This window comes from Excalfactoria chinensis, chromosome 7 (assembly GCF_039878825.1).
Source record: "Excalfactoria chinensis isolate bCotChi1 chromosome 7, bCotChi1.hap2, whole genome shotgun sequence".
NCBI classification, from domain to species: domain Eukaryota; kingdom Metazoa; phylum Chordata; class Aves; order Galliformes; family Phasianidae; genus Excalfactoria; species Excalfactoria chinensis.
In genome coordinates, this window is record NC_092831.1 from 9870963 (window position 1) to 9885731 (window position 14769).

At 51.4% G+C, this 14769-nt stretch overlaps 1 protein-coding gene across 1 annotated transcript in view; it reads left to right on the forward strand.

Moving 5' to 3' along the window:
- Positions 1 to 7903: 7903 nt before the first annotated feature.
- CLASP1 (cytoplasmic linker associated protein 1) overlaps positions 7904 to 14769 on the forward strand; it is a 146019-nt gene continuing 139153 nt past the window's right edge. The window contains exon 1 of the mRNA XM_072341864.1: positions 7904 to 8039. The gene's annotated coding sequence lies outside the window, so the exon portion shown is untranslated. The remainder of the gene's footprint in view (positions 8040 to 14769) is intronic.

Consider the following 14769-nt stretch of genomic DNA (forward strand, 5'->3'; position numbering starts at 1 on the left):
TCACGTAATTACACCAATAGAAGGGGAGACATTCCTTCAGTTTCATCTTGTTGGTGATCAGTCAGGTTTTCCCTGAGCTGTCTTGTGCAGAGACAGGGCACCATGCTGCTTTCAGCAGTGATGGGAATGTCACCCTTTGCCACAGTGTGGAGTGGTCAGGAGATTTAAAAAGGGTTCAGGAAGGTGAGAAGGGATGGAGGTAGATGTGATGATAACGATATTCTCTCAGTGACTCAAATCACTTTCCTTTGCTGTTGGGGAACTGCTGGGGAAGCCACTTGGGTGAGTTTGTCTTTCTATCAAACACTTGTCACCTTAGGCATGCAATGGAGTGCCATTGAAAGACTGATGATCACCGTCAGCCACTGTTGGCTTGCTTTTTTGGGGGGGGAGCATCTGTTTATTGATGTGAAACAGGCAGTGTTTACACCTCAGACCTGTAGAACATCCCTATGTCTGTAGTTAAGGTTTGCATTGTGCTTTGAGATTAATGTGATCACCATGGTTGGCAGAAATACCAGCACACCTTGAGTGTGTTAGAAACAGATAAGCAGCGCTGGAAAAGGTTATTACAAGACTTGATACAACAGAAAGCAACAGAAGAGAAATAAAATGTATCTGCCCAGAGTGAACAGTTTTCTTTTAAAACGCATATTCTTTGTGTTGTAGAAGTCGAGGTGGCTGTTAGCAGTGTGCTGCACCCAGCCGCATCTAGAGCCAAGTCCTTGAATGCAGCCTGACACAGGAGGGCAGCACTGCAATGATGTGGGACACGCTGCTCTGGCAACCAGAGTGAGTTCTGGGAATTGACCTCCCACATGTACAGCAAAACCGATCTAGCCCAACCGAGTGACCTGCATTGCTGTGCCTGATGCACCTCGAAGATGACTTAAGAATACAGGAGAAATCTGACATGAATCTTAAATATACCCATTTCTTTGGTGCCGCCACCATTAATACTTCTGCCAAGGCTCACTTAAGACAACATTATCTAAAGTAACTTATACAGTATAGTTTCCTTTGAGGTCTGAGTAACTCCTTTCCACATGTCCTATTCCCTGCCCTGCCTTCTAAGCTTGTGCTGTTTTCTTCTGCTGCTGCTCCTTGTGCCAGGTCTTCTGCCCATGCCTGGAAGCCCCTGCATGCTTGCCGCTTTTTTCCCTGCTGTGGCTTCTTTTCACGCTGCCTGTCGTGCTTGTCTGGTTGTGTGAGCTTCCAGGACATTACTTGCATGCTTCTGTGGATCTCTTGGAAAGGTCTGTGGATCTGAACTCGCTCCCTGGTTGCTGCTTTCCTCATATTTGTGTGGCAGTGTGAGCCTCGATAGGAAGAAGACATTCCTGAAAACTCTGTTTATAACAAGATCTGCTTCCTGCTGGAATTTTTCTTTCCCTTTCTTATTGGTTTTTGAATTGAGGTTGGCTTAGATGATGACTCTTAAAATAAGGGAAAAAAATCTGTGCCGTGTGAGTACCGGTCGCTGAGCAGGGAGCTCTCAGCAGAAGGGTAAGTTTTCTTGGTGACAGTTTCTGTTTTTGGGCTGCCCGAGTTATTAATACACTGCTGTCCCGGGAGATGCACATAAGCAGAAATTCAGACACCTGATACTTTCCAAACATAGTTTCCGTAGCAAATGAACAGACGTGCTGTGTCATGAGTTATGCCTCAGTCTGATTTTCATTTCTCAGCTCTGCAGTCGTTGGTTCATTCTTCCTGCACAAACATAAAGCTCCTGGATTTAGGGCACGCTGTGCACTGTTCTTACAGCGATGCAAGGTGTGCTGGGGATTTTGTTTGCAAGGCACAGCTTGTAAGCTCTCTGCATTTCTGTAATGAGGAACTTTCAGGGCTTGGTACCCAGTGCCATTTTCAACAGAGATGCTCTTTAGCAAAACCTGCTCATTTACACTCATTAAGCTGCTTCTGCTTTGCAGGACAGGGAATGCAGCTTAGGAGTGCACAGTGTTCCCCAGTACATGAAACACTTAAAGTAAAAGAGGAAAGAAAGGCAGTTAGCTGAAAAATAGAGGGAAGATAGAAATGATGAAGCCAGTCTGGAGGGAAAGATGTTTCTGAACTTGGCAGCGTTAGACTGCTAGAAGACAAAGGAATTACATGGGATTGCTTTTATCACCTGTTAGATGTGGGGGAGGGTCCCCAGGTCTCACGGTACATGAGCAGTGTTAAAGGAATGGATGGTCTGGATGGCAGTGCCTGCCTGTGAGCCTCGAGTGAGAAGAGCAGGCTGGGCAAGTGACTTGTTCTTTCCAGTAACGAGCCTGTTTGCTTGCTTGCCTGGCTTTTAAATGTCTGCAGCCCCAAGGAACAAGGTTAAAACCAGTTTGCAAATGGCTCATAGCACGAGGGAGGAGTTGTGGCTCTGAGAAGTGGCACCCCTGCTCTCCGTGTAAAGTACCAGGAGGGGTGGGGGGGCTCTGGCAACTTCCTCTTCTCCCAGCTGTCTGTGCTGGGCTGTTTGGTCCATGTTTTGCCTGTGTGATGCAGGAGGCTGGGCAGGGCTGTTTATGCAGTGTGCTGTGCAAATCCCTGTCCTGGGCAAGGTATTGTAGGGAGGGTAGCAGAAATATGTGGGATGCAGTCACTGTCAGATGTGTTCCAGAAGCACCCACAGGTCCTCACACCAGATTCCCTTACTGTCCAATAAGCCATTCAAACACATCCTGTTTGGATGATGGAGTTTCCAGCTTCACCCATGAAACATCCAAGTCAGGCAGTGACAATCTGCACCGTTTTGGCTGAGGATGCATGGAGACCACTCTGAACTGCTTGGAATGGAGGAGGTGGGAATGTGGTGAGAAGGATCCTGTGCCGTGATGCTGACTGACACTGCTAACCCAGGCATGTCCCTCCTGCCCAAGGGCAGCAGCTGTCAGAGCACAGAAAGCAGTTTGCTGCAGCACTGAGAACTGCTGAAGTGAGACATTTTCCTCCTGTGTGAGGATGGTGAGGCCTTTCATTGCTTCTCACCTAGCATTAATTAAGCACATTTCAGAGACAGAGCTGCTTAGCTGTCCTGGGAGCGCTGGATTACTTATACAGCTGAGTTCCTGTGGCCAGTAACTATGGATCTCATATGCTGGGAAAGGATATGCTGTCTGTTATATGAGAGAGTGAAGCAGGTAGGGAGCAGGAGCTGTGGAGCACCATCCAGATGCGCAAAGCTGATGTCAGCACGGCATCTGCTCACTGGAGCCTGGGCAGTATCTCAGAGGCACAGGTGAAAAACAAAATGTTTTTCAGTGAGTCCGGAATGCTCTGTTCCTTCCTTTGCATTTTTCTGGGGCTGGCTGAGATGAGGGCTTGGTGAGCAGATACTGCTCTGCAGCTGGACACTGCTCTGCAGCTGGACACTGCTCTGCAGCTGGACACTGCTCTGCAGTTGGACACTGCTGCCAGTTCCCCTGGCTTGTGTGTGGTTCTTTTTCTTTAAAATGGCAGGGAAGTGCAGTCACCTCTGTCACAGAGTTGTCAGCACGCCCTGCAGAAGGCAGAAGCAGTGGGGGAGTGAGCAGGGTCTGTACCAGGACAGCAGCAGCACAGCTGCTTTGCTGCTTGCAGGGTTCGGATTTCTGTTGGAAGAGCTGGAAGGAACCCAGTGTGACTCCTGATGCCAAGCTGAGCCTGCAGGACGGGCAGAGGAAATGTACAACAAAGCTATAAAGCATTTCCCACAGGTTTCCTATGTAAAGTATGATGTTCTGTGGTTTATTAATTGGGTGATGCTTCAAGGGTACTCTACTGAATTGTTTCCTGAAAGCAAAGGATCCAAGTTTGCAGCTGCTGGAGCTGCAGGGCTGTGTGACTGGGCAGGACAGAGCTGTGCAAGTGAAAAGCACTCAGTTCAAAGGCAGCACGCACACTCCTAAGGCAAACCTTATCCTCTGCTGTAATGTCAGTGCAGTCACGTCAGGTGAATTGCAGCTCTTTGTTTTGTTCCTGGTTCACCTTTTTTTCCACTGGTTTGTAATTTTACAAGGTGAAATCCTGCTCTGTCAATACACGATAGAGATTCAATCCATTAGTTTTTAAGGGCCGTTTGCAATCGGTGATTCGGACAGTCAGTTCTGAGGGGGCTGTTGCTGTGTGTGCTGCACTGCTGTTCAGTGTCAGCCCTCCGACCGAATTCTCTAAGAGCATCCATTAATTTCAGTAGAAATCTGCATTTGGGGTGAAGGGTGAGCTAATCTTTAGAAAGGATCTTAATCCACTTACTTTGCCTCTTGCAAAGCTCAGCATTTTTCCCCTGTCAAGAGCGAGCTGCATTCCTAACCTTGATATGTCACTTTCCAGTTGGTTTAATATTTGGGTGAGGATGAAAAGGAAATGTTTTTCAAAGGGATCCATGCTGGCAAGGTACGTGCGTGTGTGATGTGCATGTATAAAACAGGAGATGCGAGCATAATTGTGGAAAAAAAAGGTAAAATGAAAACAGCAGATGATGAAACAGAAAAAGAACAGGAAGGGAAAAATCCATCTGAATGTGCACATGGGATGTTATGTAGGAAGAGGAAATGGGGCCGAAATGTTGTTGAATGTCAATTTAAATGTAAGACAAAAATAGGATGCCTGTTAGTTTGACCTGTAAATGTCTTTTGCCAGAGGCCTGACTGTTGCCAGGAAGAGCAGGGACACGTACACTGCAACACAACTGTGAGACCCACTGCCTTTGACCGCCCAAGGCGAGACACCATTTGCCTCCCAGGCTGCTGCATTCAGTCCATCTCAGGTCAGAAAGGGCTGGAAGCACCAGCTTTCCAGTAGCCAGCACCCAGTTTTTGGGGGGCTTCAGCTTGGACTACTGAGTTACAAAACAAAACAGCACCACAATTAACGCTGCCTCGATGCTGTGGCCAGGGTGACCATTCACTGCTTCCAGGGGCTGTAGGTCAGTGCAGGAGGCCTGGGAGATGTTTGCATGGCTTGTGGGACCTCATTGCCAATGGGAAATCTTGAATCAAACTCAGTTCACACTGTGTGGGGGTGGGTGACCTTTTATCTTTCTCCTTGGGTGGCCGAATTACTGCGAGCTTGTAGGCACACACAGATGTACCCACATGCACACTGTTAGCCTCAAAGCCATTTGCTCACTTCCCTTTAATCAAAGCCTGCTGCTATCAGATTTCCCTTTCTGCTTGGTGACTGAAGCACGGCTTCATATGCCTTCACATGGGAGCTAAGTGGGTCAGCGTGCTGTTTTGTTAGTGGCAGCTCTCACGTGGAAAGAGCCTGATGCAGAGCACTAAGGCTTGGCAGGAAAGCACCAATTAAAGGTAGCATATTGTCTGAGCTGAAAGTGCTCAAATCTGAGGCTATGACAGCTGTCACGTGCAAGGGAAAGAAAGAGGAATTACTACATTTGTAGCTGCTCCAGGCCAGCTAATGCTTACTCTGTTTCAAGTGTTGTGTCACAGTACAAGCAAGGAGCTTGTTCCCTGCTTCACAGGTGAGGGATAGAGAAGGTGAGTTGCCCAGGGATGTTGCTAGAGCAGATCAACACCACTCGAAAGCTTGGTCAGCACTTTGTGTTAGTCTGTGCTATTTATCTTTGTGCCAGGAGCAGTGCTGCCTTTTCCTTAGCACAGCATGGGTGTGTTCAGGTGAACAGCGTGTGAGGTGTCATTGCCAGGGTTAGGACAAAGGGAAAGATCCAGAGTTATGAAGAATCAGGCTAAGTTGTGCCATCCCTTATCTGCGCAAGCACTGGAGCTGTGACAGCATGTAAAGGAAATGTGGCTTTCCAAGTCTACACGAGTGTACTTTCAGCTCTAGGAAAACAACCCAGGGCCAGCCGGGCTTTGGCTCCAGTCCTGCGATCTCATGGGCAGCTAAACATCCTCATGTTACTTGTAAATGAATGTTTCACCTTGGAGTGCTCAGCCCTCAGATTCCTGAGCAGACATTGTGCAAAAGAGCCCTAAAGGAAAAGGGAGGAGCAGGTTGTTCAGGTATGGTGAGTTGTTTCTACCGTGGATGCCCCATCCCTGGAGATGCTCAAGGCCACGTTGAATGGGACTCTGGGCAGCCTGATCTGATGGTCGGTAACCTGCCCCTGACAGAAGGTTGGAACTGGGTAGGCCTTACTTCCAGCATTCTGGGCTCTACATGCAGAAATCTCTAAGCTTATGTTTCGCCTTCCAAATGGACAGCGTATGTAATTTTTTTTGCACATACCTCCTTATGATAAAGCAGAACTCTTGTCAGCAAGCAGGAAGTGGCGCTTTGCAGGTGGGTGAGAAAAGTCTGTGCTGCTTCATTGGGAACAACATTATCTCAGCAGATGGGTGTTGCTACCTTTGTGCTGTACTAGTCCCACCTGTGCAGGAGATCCACATGTGAGATACAGAAGTAAATGCAGAACCTTCAGAAATGAGAGCACAGTAAAAGTACCTTTATTTAGGTCCATTTGTTATAAGGGTTATGCTGCCTGCTGTTAAACCACTAGCTGAAGCCTTTGTCAAGCACTCACTTGTGCTGTTCATAGCTCCTCTGCTGTTTCCTTCACTTAAGAGTCCTTCTTGCACCCCCTGGATGAATGCCCAAGGACTGGCAGAAAAACATGCCCTTATCTAGCAATAACTTTGGAGAGGTCTTTTTGAGATACTGATTTAGATCCGATTCTGTCAGGAAAATTCAATCTCTTTCCTTTTGGAGTATCCTGATGTGCTCTCGTGATGGGTTTTTGTTCCGATTTGCTATCAGCAACAGACACGTGGGTCTTTCATAGATAATGCTAGAACTAATGCAGTTGATGGCACCGTGGAAGCTGACAATCTGTGCAGTATAGTGAAGCAGAGCCAGCTCTGAGCCGTCTTAAAAACCCCGAGATGCCGTGAGAGCAGGAGGGACGGCGTTCTGTTGGAGACAACGAGCACGATGGTTCCGTGCACAGTCTGCTTCTGAGCAGCCGTCAGCTGCCTTCCTTTGGGGAAGGAATTCCGAGTTTATGTGAACTGGAGGAGAAGCCACAGCTCTACACAGCCTGCAGGGGAGGGCAGGCGGAACTCGGGCACGGTGCGAGCCGTGTGGCGGCAGCGGATGGGGTCTCACACACACGGCTAAGCGCAGGCCTCCTCGCTTCCGTGCGCACGGAACGGTGCGGTCACATTAACGGGCACGAGTCGTGCTACAAATCGCGGCGGGGAACCGGTACAAAACTGACACGGAGCAGAGCTGTGGCTGTCGGAAGAACGGATGGAGCTGAGCGAGAGCTGAGCTGGAGCTGCCCGCGCGTCGGCCGCCTTCCGAGAGCCCGCCCTGCGCTCAGCGGGTAGCGGAGCGTGTGAGCCTCGGGAGCTGAGGAGCAGGACCTGTTTTTCCTCACATCCGGAGCTGCGCTGCCCGCAGTTGTACCGGGGCTGCCCCTGCCCAGCGACCCGCCCGACCCGCGCGGAGCCCGCGGCCGCATCCAGCCTGGGCACGGAGCGACGCCGCTCTGAGGGCGCAGGGCGGGACCGCGCCCACGAGGAGCCCCGCGGCTCGCGCACTGCGCAGGCGCCGTCTCCGCGGCAACCGGTCATGGCGGCGGGGCAGGGCACCGTGTAACGGCTGCGTGGGCGGGGCGAGCCGCCTCCCGCCGAAACGGGGCCGCTCCGGAAGTGGATGCGGCACCGCGGAGGGCGCGTTCCGAGTCCGGCCCTGCGCGGTGCTCACCGCGGCCGCTACAACACCGGCCTCGCGCATGCGCAGTGAGAGCACTGATCTCACCGCCGCCCCGCCTTACCATAGAGAGCGGCGCGAGGCGCGTTCCCTCTAGCCCGCACCTCGCGCTCTGTGGTACAGGCGTACGAGGGACGGACGCGCACTCTCCTTTGCGCATGCGCGCTGCCCGCCCGGGAGCTTTCTAGAGGCGCGGGGCGGTGCCGCGCCTGCGCCGTGCGGTGAGGTTGGCGCATGCGCGCCGGCTCCCATTCTTCCCGTGGCAGCGGGGCGGGCGCAGCCATGCAGCGCAGCGGGCGCCGCCGCCGGCACTGAGCCCGCCCGGCCCCCGCCCCGCCGCCGTCTGCCGCCGTCCCCGCCAGGTAACGCCCGCTGCGGGGGGCTACCAGAGGAGCGCGGCCGCGAGGGGAGCGGAGCGGCGGTTGCCGGGGCCGGGCGCCCTCAGGGTCGCGGGGGGGGCCGTGGAGCGAGGGCAGCGCCGGGGGGCGCGGAGGGGCGAGGGGCGGGAGGTCGGGGCTTCTTCCGTGCCTTTTGTGTGCGCGGCGCTTTATTGCATTGAGCGCCGTCGGAACGTCGGCCGTGGAGCCGCAGAGCCGCGGCTCGGCACAAAGCGCTCTCCCGTCGTTGGGCGCATCCTGCACGGGCGGCTGGGAGCTGCGGGCTCTGGCAGGGTTACCCGCGGCTGTTTGTCGCTGCGCGCGGCCCCGCGCCACCTGCGCGAGGCGCTGTCCGCGCGCCCCCGGCAGCGCTGGGAAGGGCCGCGCCGCCGCCTCCCCGCCGCTCCGCGTCTGCCGGGTGGGAGCCGAGGCCCCGCGCTGTGTGCGGCGCTCCACGGCGCGCTCGGGCCCGGCGGGATGCGCGCATCGTTCGGAGCGTTCCGGCGAAGGAGAGAGGCCGTAAGAGAAGCGTTAGCCGAGCCGGGACCGGCAGGGCAGAGGCGCGGTCTCCGCCTCGGTGGTGTGGCAGCATCTCACGCAGATGTGATGGAGTCCATCTTGTTATCGGAGCCGAATAGTCCGTAACGTTTCTCTGCGTCTTTTGAAGAGTTATCTCCATTGTTTGTTTCAATTGGCGGCACCCTGTGGTTGCTGGTGGGAGAGGAAGCCGAGTGTCATTGCTTGATGCCCGATGGTACGAGTCCGCCGTTCAAACGGTCGTTCCCGAAGGCATCAGAAGCACAGCCGTGCTGGGCTCTGACCTGGGTTTAATAGGGTTTGCTGTAGAGGTTTGGGATGGATGGGTTTGGGAACTTCCCAAAGTGGAAAGTTTTTTGACAGAGTCAAAGACTGAAGTGCGAGCAGGATGGAACCGTAGCACTGCAGCGTTCAGGGTCTTCCTCATCGCAGCAGTTATTGCTCTCTGTGTGGGATGAGCCTTTGTGCTGCAGTGCTGGGCTTGGCCAAGTCCAGCTCCTGCCTCTTTTCACTGTGGAATCCCATCCGTTAGTAGGATGAAAGGCTGGAAGTTACCAGAGGGACGGGGTAATGACTGGATCACTGTCAGCCTCTATTTCATAGTCATGCTTTTTTTCTTTTTTAATGACTGCCAGCACAAATAGGATCTCTTTTCTACAGTGATGCGTGCAGCGTTCCTGTGAAGTGCTTGCGATTGATCAGACAGGTTCAGAAATGTCTGTGTTCCAAGACTCAGTCCTTGCCTCACTTGGCTGACGGCATGCAATGCTGTAAGTGAAACAACAGTGTGCTCGTGGGCCGGGAGGGGTTTCTCTGTTTGTGTAATGTTCCCCAGAGGGACGATTGCAGAGAACGCATGTGAACAAGTGAGCTGGTCCTCCATAGCTTCATCTCTGAAGTCCTGTTAGAACCTGAAATCTGAGCTGTAGCTGAAGTGTTAGGATTGTCGGATATTTAAAGAACCAAATGGAAATGTTGTGTTCCTTTTGCCCTACAGTCCTTAGTTCTTCCCTATCTGTGGGGCTGCAGGCTGTCAGAGGGTGGGCAGTGACAGCAGGTCCAGGTGTTATGGTGAGTTGCAAGGTGGGGTAGATCTTGCCCTTCACAACCTTTTGTGTTAGCTTGTCATGCTGTGCTGCTAGAAAAAAATGGGAAACAGGCTGGGCGTAAAATATGCTGATGGATACAGTACGGGCACCCGTATACCTCCCTGCTCCACTGTACGGGCAGATGACAGAGTGATGTGGCTGTGAAGAGAGCTGCCATTAGGGTACCTGTCTGGCCTCGTGTTACTTGGATCAGGCACATGTGTCACTCTGAGCCTCTCATCGCAGTGGCTGGGCCATGGCTGGAGCTTGCAGCCTTCATAGAATCGTAGAGTGGCCTGGGTTGAAAAGGACCACAGTGTTCATCAAGTTTCAACCCACCTGCTGTGGATGCAGGGTCACCAACCAGAGCCTCATCCAGCCTGGCCTCGAATGCCTCCAGGGATGGGGCATCCATAGCCTCGGCTGCACAAAATTGAAGCTCCCTTCTGGATCCTGATGGGGCTGGGGCACCTTCCAGCAGCTCTTGCCAGCGTGTTAAAAATGCTGGCTGCTATCAAAAGGTAGTGCAGCTGAGTTAGTGGATGAAACCAATCTGTTTATTGATTTCTTCACACTCTACTAAATTGTAAACAAACAATCTGCACGTGAGGAAAGGGGCTCAGTTCTGCCTTGACAAATGGTACTGATTGTGGCAGCCTCATGCAGAGCAGCCTCAGTTTTGCCCCTCACGTTGCTCTTCATTTTCATCAGCCTATGCAGAAGTTTGGAGCATGGTTCTTTACAGCTCTTTCAGTGTTTTGGGTATTGTCTGTCAGGCCAACCTGTTACCAGTCTTCAAAGCTGTCTGAACCACTGATGTGAGCTAATTAAGAACTTTTGCACAGCTGGATATCTAAGAACTCAACACAGACAAGTTCCCTGGCATTTTGTGCTGTTAAGTACGTGGCTCTGTCATAGACATGTTAGGAAAGCATCATCATCGGTAGCTTACTGATAGAAGCATTTGTGTGTCAGGTCTGGGCTGGGATTCTCTCTCAGCTCTGCCTGCAGGTACTTTCCATTCCAGGAGCTTTCAGAAAGCTGCATTGAACCAACGGTGATTTGCTGAAGCAGGGATCTGGTCCATCCACAGTCTGGTTCTGACCTGTATTTCAGGGTGATGCTGAGCAGCAGGGAGGGTTCACAGGTGTGCCTGTTTCTCTGCAGGTGGTTTCTTACAGCAGCAGTCTCGTAGCTGCTTCTGGAGCCCAGAACCAAAATCAGCTTTTCAAAGTGACTAACTTAGGATCTGCTGGTGTCCCATTGCACGGTGTTAAAGGTACTCTCTAGGCCTGCTGGAGTAAATGTCTTGTTCACTTTGAAGTGCGTGTGTTCGTAGTAGCAGTGCCTTGGTTTTCACAGGCACTTGAGCACTGGCACTTCTGTCTGTTACATGCTGCCAGGGTGATTCTGGCTTGGGCTGGCACACAAAAGCCTACCTCTGTGTTCAGTGCCCCTAACCAGTTATGTATTGCTGGGGATAACAGGCTCCTGGAGGATTTGTGGAATATGGCATTTCTACCACAACCCCACTGATCTCTTAGAACTAGATTATCCGGATCTTGTACCCAGCATGTGGTACTGTGGGTTTTTATTTCCCCACGGTGCTATCTGGCCCTTGGTTCCTACTGCTGCTGCAGGCTTTGTTTGCAGTGACTCTGGAAAAGGCAGTGAGTTTCTGCCCCGTTCCTGCCTGTAAAATAGGCTCTTGGTATTCTCCCACCTTTTCTCTCATTTACATTAAGAAATGCTTTTCATCTCCAAGATCATGTAAATCAGTGGTCGGAGCCTACAAGACTTCATTTGTTGCAGTGCAGATAGGGACTGCGGGACTCAGATGAGTGCTGGAAGCTCCTGCTGGTGGGCAGGGGATGAATGGGATGCCACTCATTTTCAGTGATGTTTTACTTCCAGACCTTCTGCAGCTAAGCTGCACAGTCCAGCAAGGCTCCAGGTGGAAGTGTTCTTTTCTTCCCAGGTTTTTCCAGCAGATCTCATTGCTGCTGGAGAGTGGAGACAGGGTTAAAGCCTGGTGCTGGGAAACTGTCCTGCACTTGATTGTGGTAGGAAGGGAGCCAGGCACTTCCATTTTAAAGTACTGTAACTGTACGGCTGGATATCATCCAGAGTCGGTGCTAATTTCAAAGAGGGGAAATTAGGGGAAATCTGTATTAGGAAAACAAAGGCCGCTGGAACTCGTGTCCTCCTGCCGCACTCTGGAGGAGGGGCTCCTGCTCAGTGCAGTGGTTTTTGTAGTGCCGGGGTGCTGGGAACACACAGAGGTTGTAAGCCTGCAGGGTAGTCTTGACTTGCTGCAGAGATGTTGTGGGAGATTGATGAGGCCTCATTGAAATCAGCACCTTTGTGAGCTGTCCCATTGCTGAGACAGCAGTGCAAACCTTTATGGAGGCATACAAGCAGGCCTGCTGTCTAAAAGCTTATCTTACCCAGGGCAGGGTAATGCAACTTTCACGGCCAGCATCTGTCCTGGAAGGATTGCAGGGGGCTGCAGGGTCTTAGCTTAAGCCCTGGAAATCTTTCAGACATCTTCATTCTGGAAATCTGCTTCAGTTTTCCTTGTGGCAGTGAATTTGTGTGCTGGTGTGGGTTGGTTACTGTCTGTTCTCTAAAGACAAAGCCCCTTCATAGACTGCAAGCAAGCCTGAAGAACAGCTGGTATGTAGCAGGGTCCCACCAGCCTTCAGACAGAGGTGGTTCTGCAGGTGAGCCCAGCAGCAGAGCTGTAGGGGAGCTGCCTTAGTGCAGCTGGTGCTGTTTGGGCCCAGGGGACATGGCAGGCTCTATAACAAGGTGAGAGGAGCTTCCCCTCCCACTGGTGACCAGCTCCAGCTTATTTGAACAGGAGATGTTAGGCTGGAACTCTAAGGATCACTGGATTAGGGGGAGGCTTAAGTACAAGGCAACACTAATTACTGATTTAAAGCAGTCAGTGATTGTGAAATACCCCTGGGCACTAAATAAACATTATCTCCTACATATGGAGCCAGGTGAAGAGAGGGGAGGGCCTCTCCATGCCAAGTGCTGGGGGGGGTTTCTCCTGCAAACTGCTGCTTTTTGCATATCTAGGGAGGAGCAGGTCCAGTTGGGTGCTTAGTGAGTGGCCAGCATTGTGAAGGGCTTGATACCAAAGCCCCCCTGGGCAGGGCATGGAGAAAGCCATAAGGAGAAAGAGGAGATGGAGGACAGAAGAGGACCTCCCTTCATTCAGAGCTTGGGTTTTGAGCTGCCACGCTGATGGGCCCTGTCTGGGCTTTGCAGGGCATAGTTTCCAGGTGCCTCTACATGCAGCAGGGCTCTGCTGCTGAGACCAGGCACAGCCCTCCTGCAGCACTCAGCTGCTGAAGCTGATACAAAGTACCTGAAAAGTTACTGCATTTGGCTGGGGTGGAGATTGGGAGGAGCTGTTCTTTGTTGTGGAAAGTCAAGGTTCAAGGCAGTCTGTCTCATATACATAAAACTAAATTTAAACTGAAGCTTGCATGCAGTTATGTCCTGAGACCTGTGAGAGAACCTTGCTGGCACTCTTGTGTCACTGTGTTACTCATACAGCTGCTCTGCTACACCCCACTACGTACAAAACATTGCACCAAAAAAAGGGCTGTCTGGTTTGGGAGTTGCTGAGAAGTCCAGCTTACAGCTGGAAGCAGGCGGGGGAGCCTTCAGGAAGGGCTGGCAAGACCTGTGAGAACAAGTGGAGCATTGCTGGCTGTGATCCCCTGGATAGCTCTGTTAGCTCGGTTGGTGGGAGCTTGTGACCTGCACTGGTCTATGTGAAGGTGCCCACATAATTGGAAGGCGCCAACTCAATGTGGTAGTTAGAGCAGGGGGGTTAGTCTGGAGTGAGTGGGATTCTGCTATGCACTGAAAGAACTTCATTGGGTTACGTGGTGCCATGAAGGTAAATCCATCTTGGGTAATGAGTATTGCCTTTGTACTCCTTGAATTTACTTATACCAATTGCTTTGCTGTAAGGTGTACCAGCTTTGGTGGAGTTACGGTGTCAGCCTGAAGTTACTTAGCTTTGATACTACTGTTCAGTCTCTGTCAGCTTTCTCCTTTAACTCACCATTCTGAGCTCCAAGCTGGCTTTACACTTAAGCCTCTCTAATGACTTTCTGCTGGATAGCTCTTGATGGAAAATGTAGGTGTTGCTGGCAGGGGCTTTGGCTAAGAACATCGTTTTCATGGCTTAATAGTGAAAGAAGGAGCTGTATTTTTGCAGTGGCAGATCTGGAGTGGTTGGGATGTTCCCCTTCCTCACCTTGCATTATTTAATCTCCATCTTGGCATTGTCAGTCTTGTTACAAGCTGTAAGCATAGCTGGAGGACTGGGACAGCACCGTGCTCCAGAGCCTGCATTCACAGCTCTTCTGAGACATGGAGGAGCTCCAAGCACGTGATCTGTGCCACTGAGTTGTTTGGTTTCCAAGCCTGTGTGACTGCTTCAGGGGGAGAGGTGGTACTCCAAATCCTAGCCTGAAATGTCTGCATCCTGTAACACTGGCTACGCACAACCAGTGGTGATGAGATTCTGCAGGAAAAGAAGTGGCTTCCAAGGGCTGAGGTTGTGGGTTTGTTTTCCAGAGCATCTGCCCAATCGATTTCAGGTGTGTTGAGATGCAGCAGCTGTGTTATTTGCTACCTGGGAAGTTCATATTTTTGAGCCTAGGTCTTGGTTTTCTCAGGAGGTACTTTTTCCTCTTACAGGAGGGTAATTAGCAGACTTCCTCATGTATAGAAAAGCATCTTAAATTTAAAACAAAGGTGCAAATTAAACACCTGTTGGCTGGTAGATGCTAGGCAGCCAGCAGCCCTTCCTTTTGGCTTATTGCTCAGGTTTGCCTCAGGATTCAAAGGTGTTTGTGGCTCTTCTGTGTGCGATGAAGTGATGCCATTGTGTGCAGTGGGGCTTCTGTAGTGTACAGTCCTTGAGTCCATCGCGTGCATCTGTTCTTCTGTAGTGCGCTGTAATCTAGGTCCCATGTTTTCCTTCAAATGTTTTAAAGAATGAGGAGCTCTTGATGAAATGTGCTTAAATTAGTTCACTTCAGAGATTGTTCTCTGCTTGC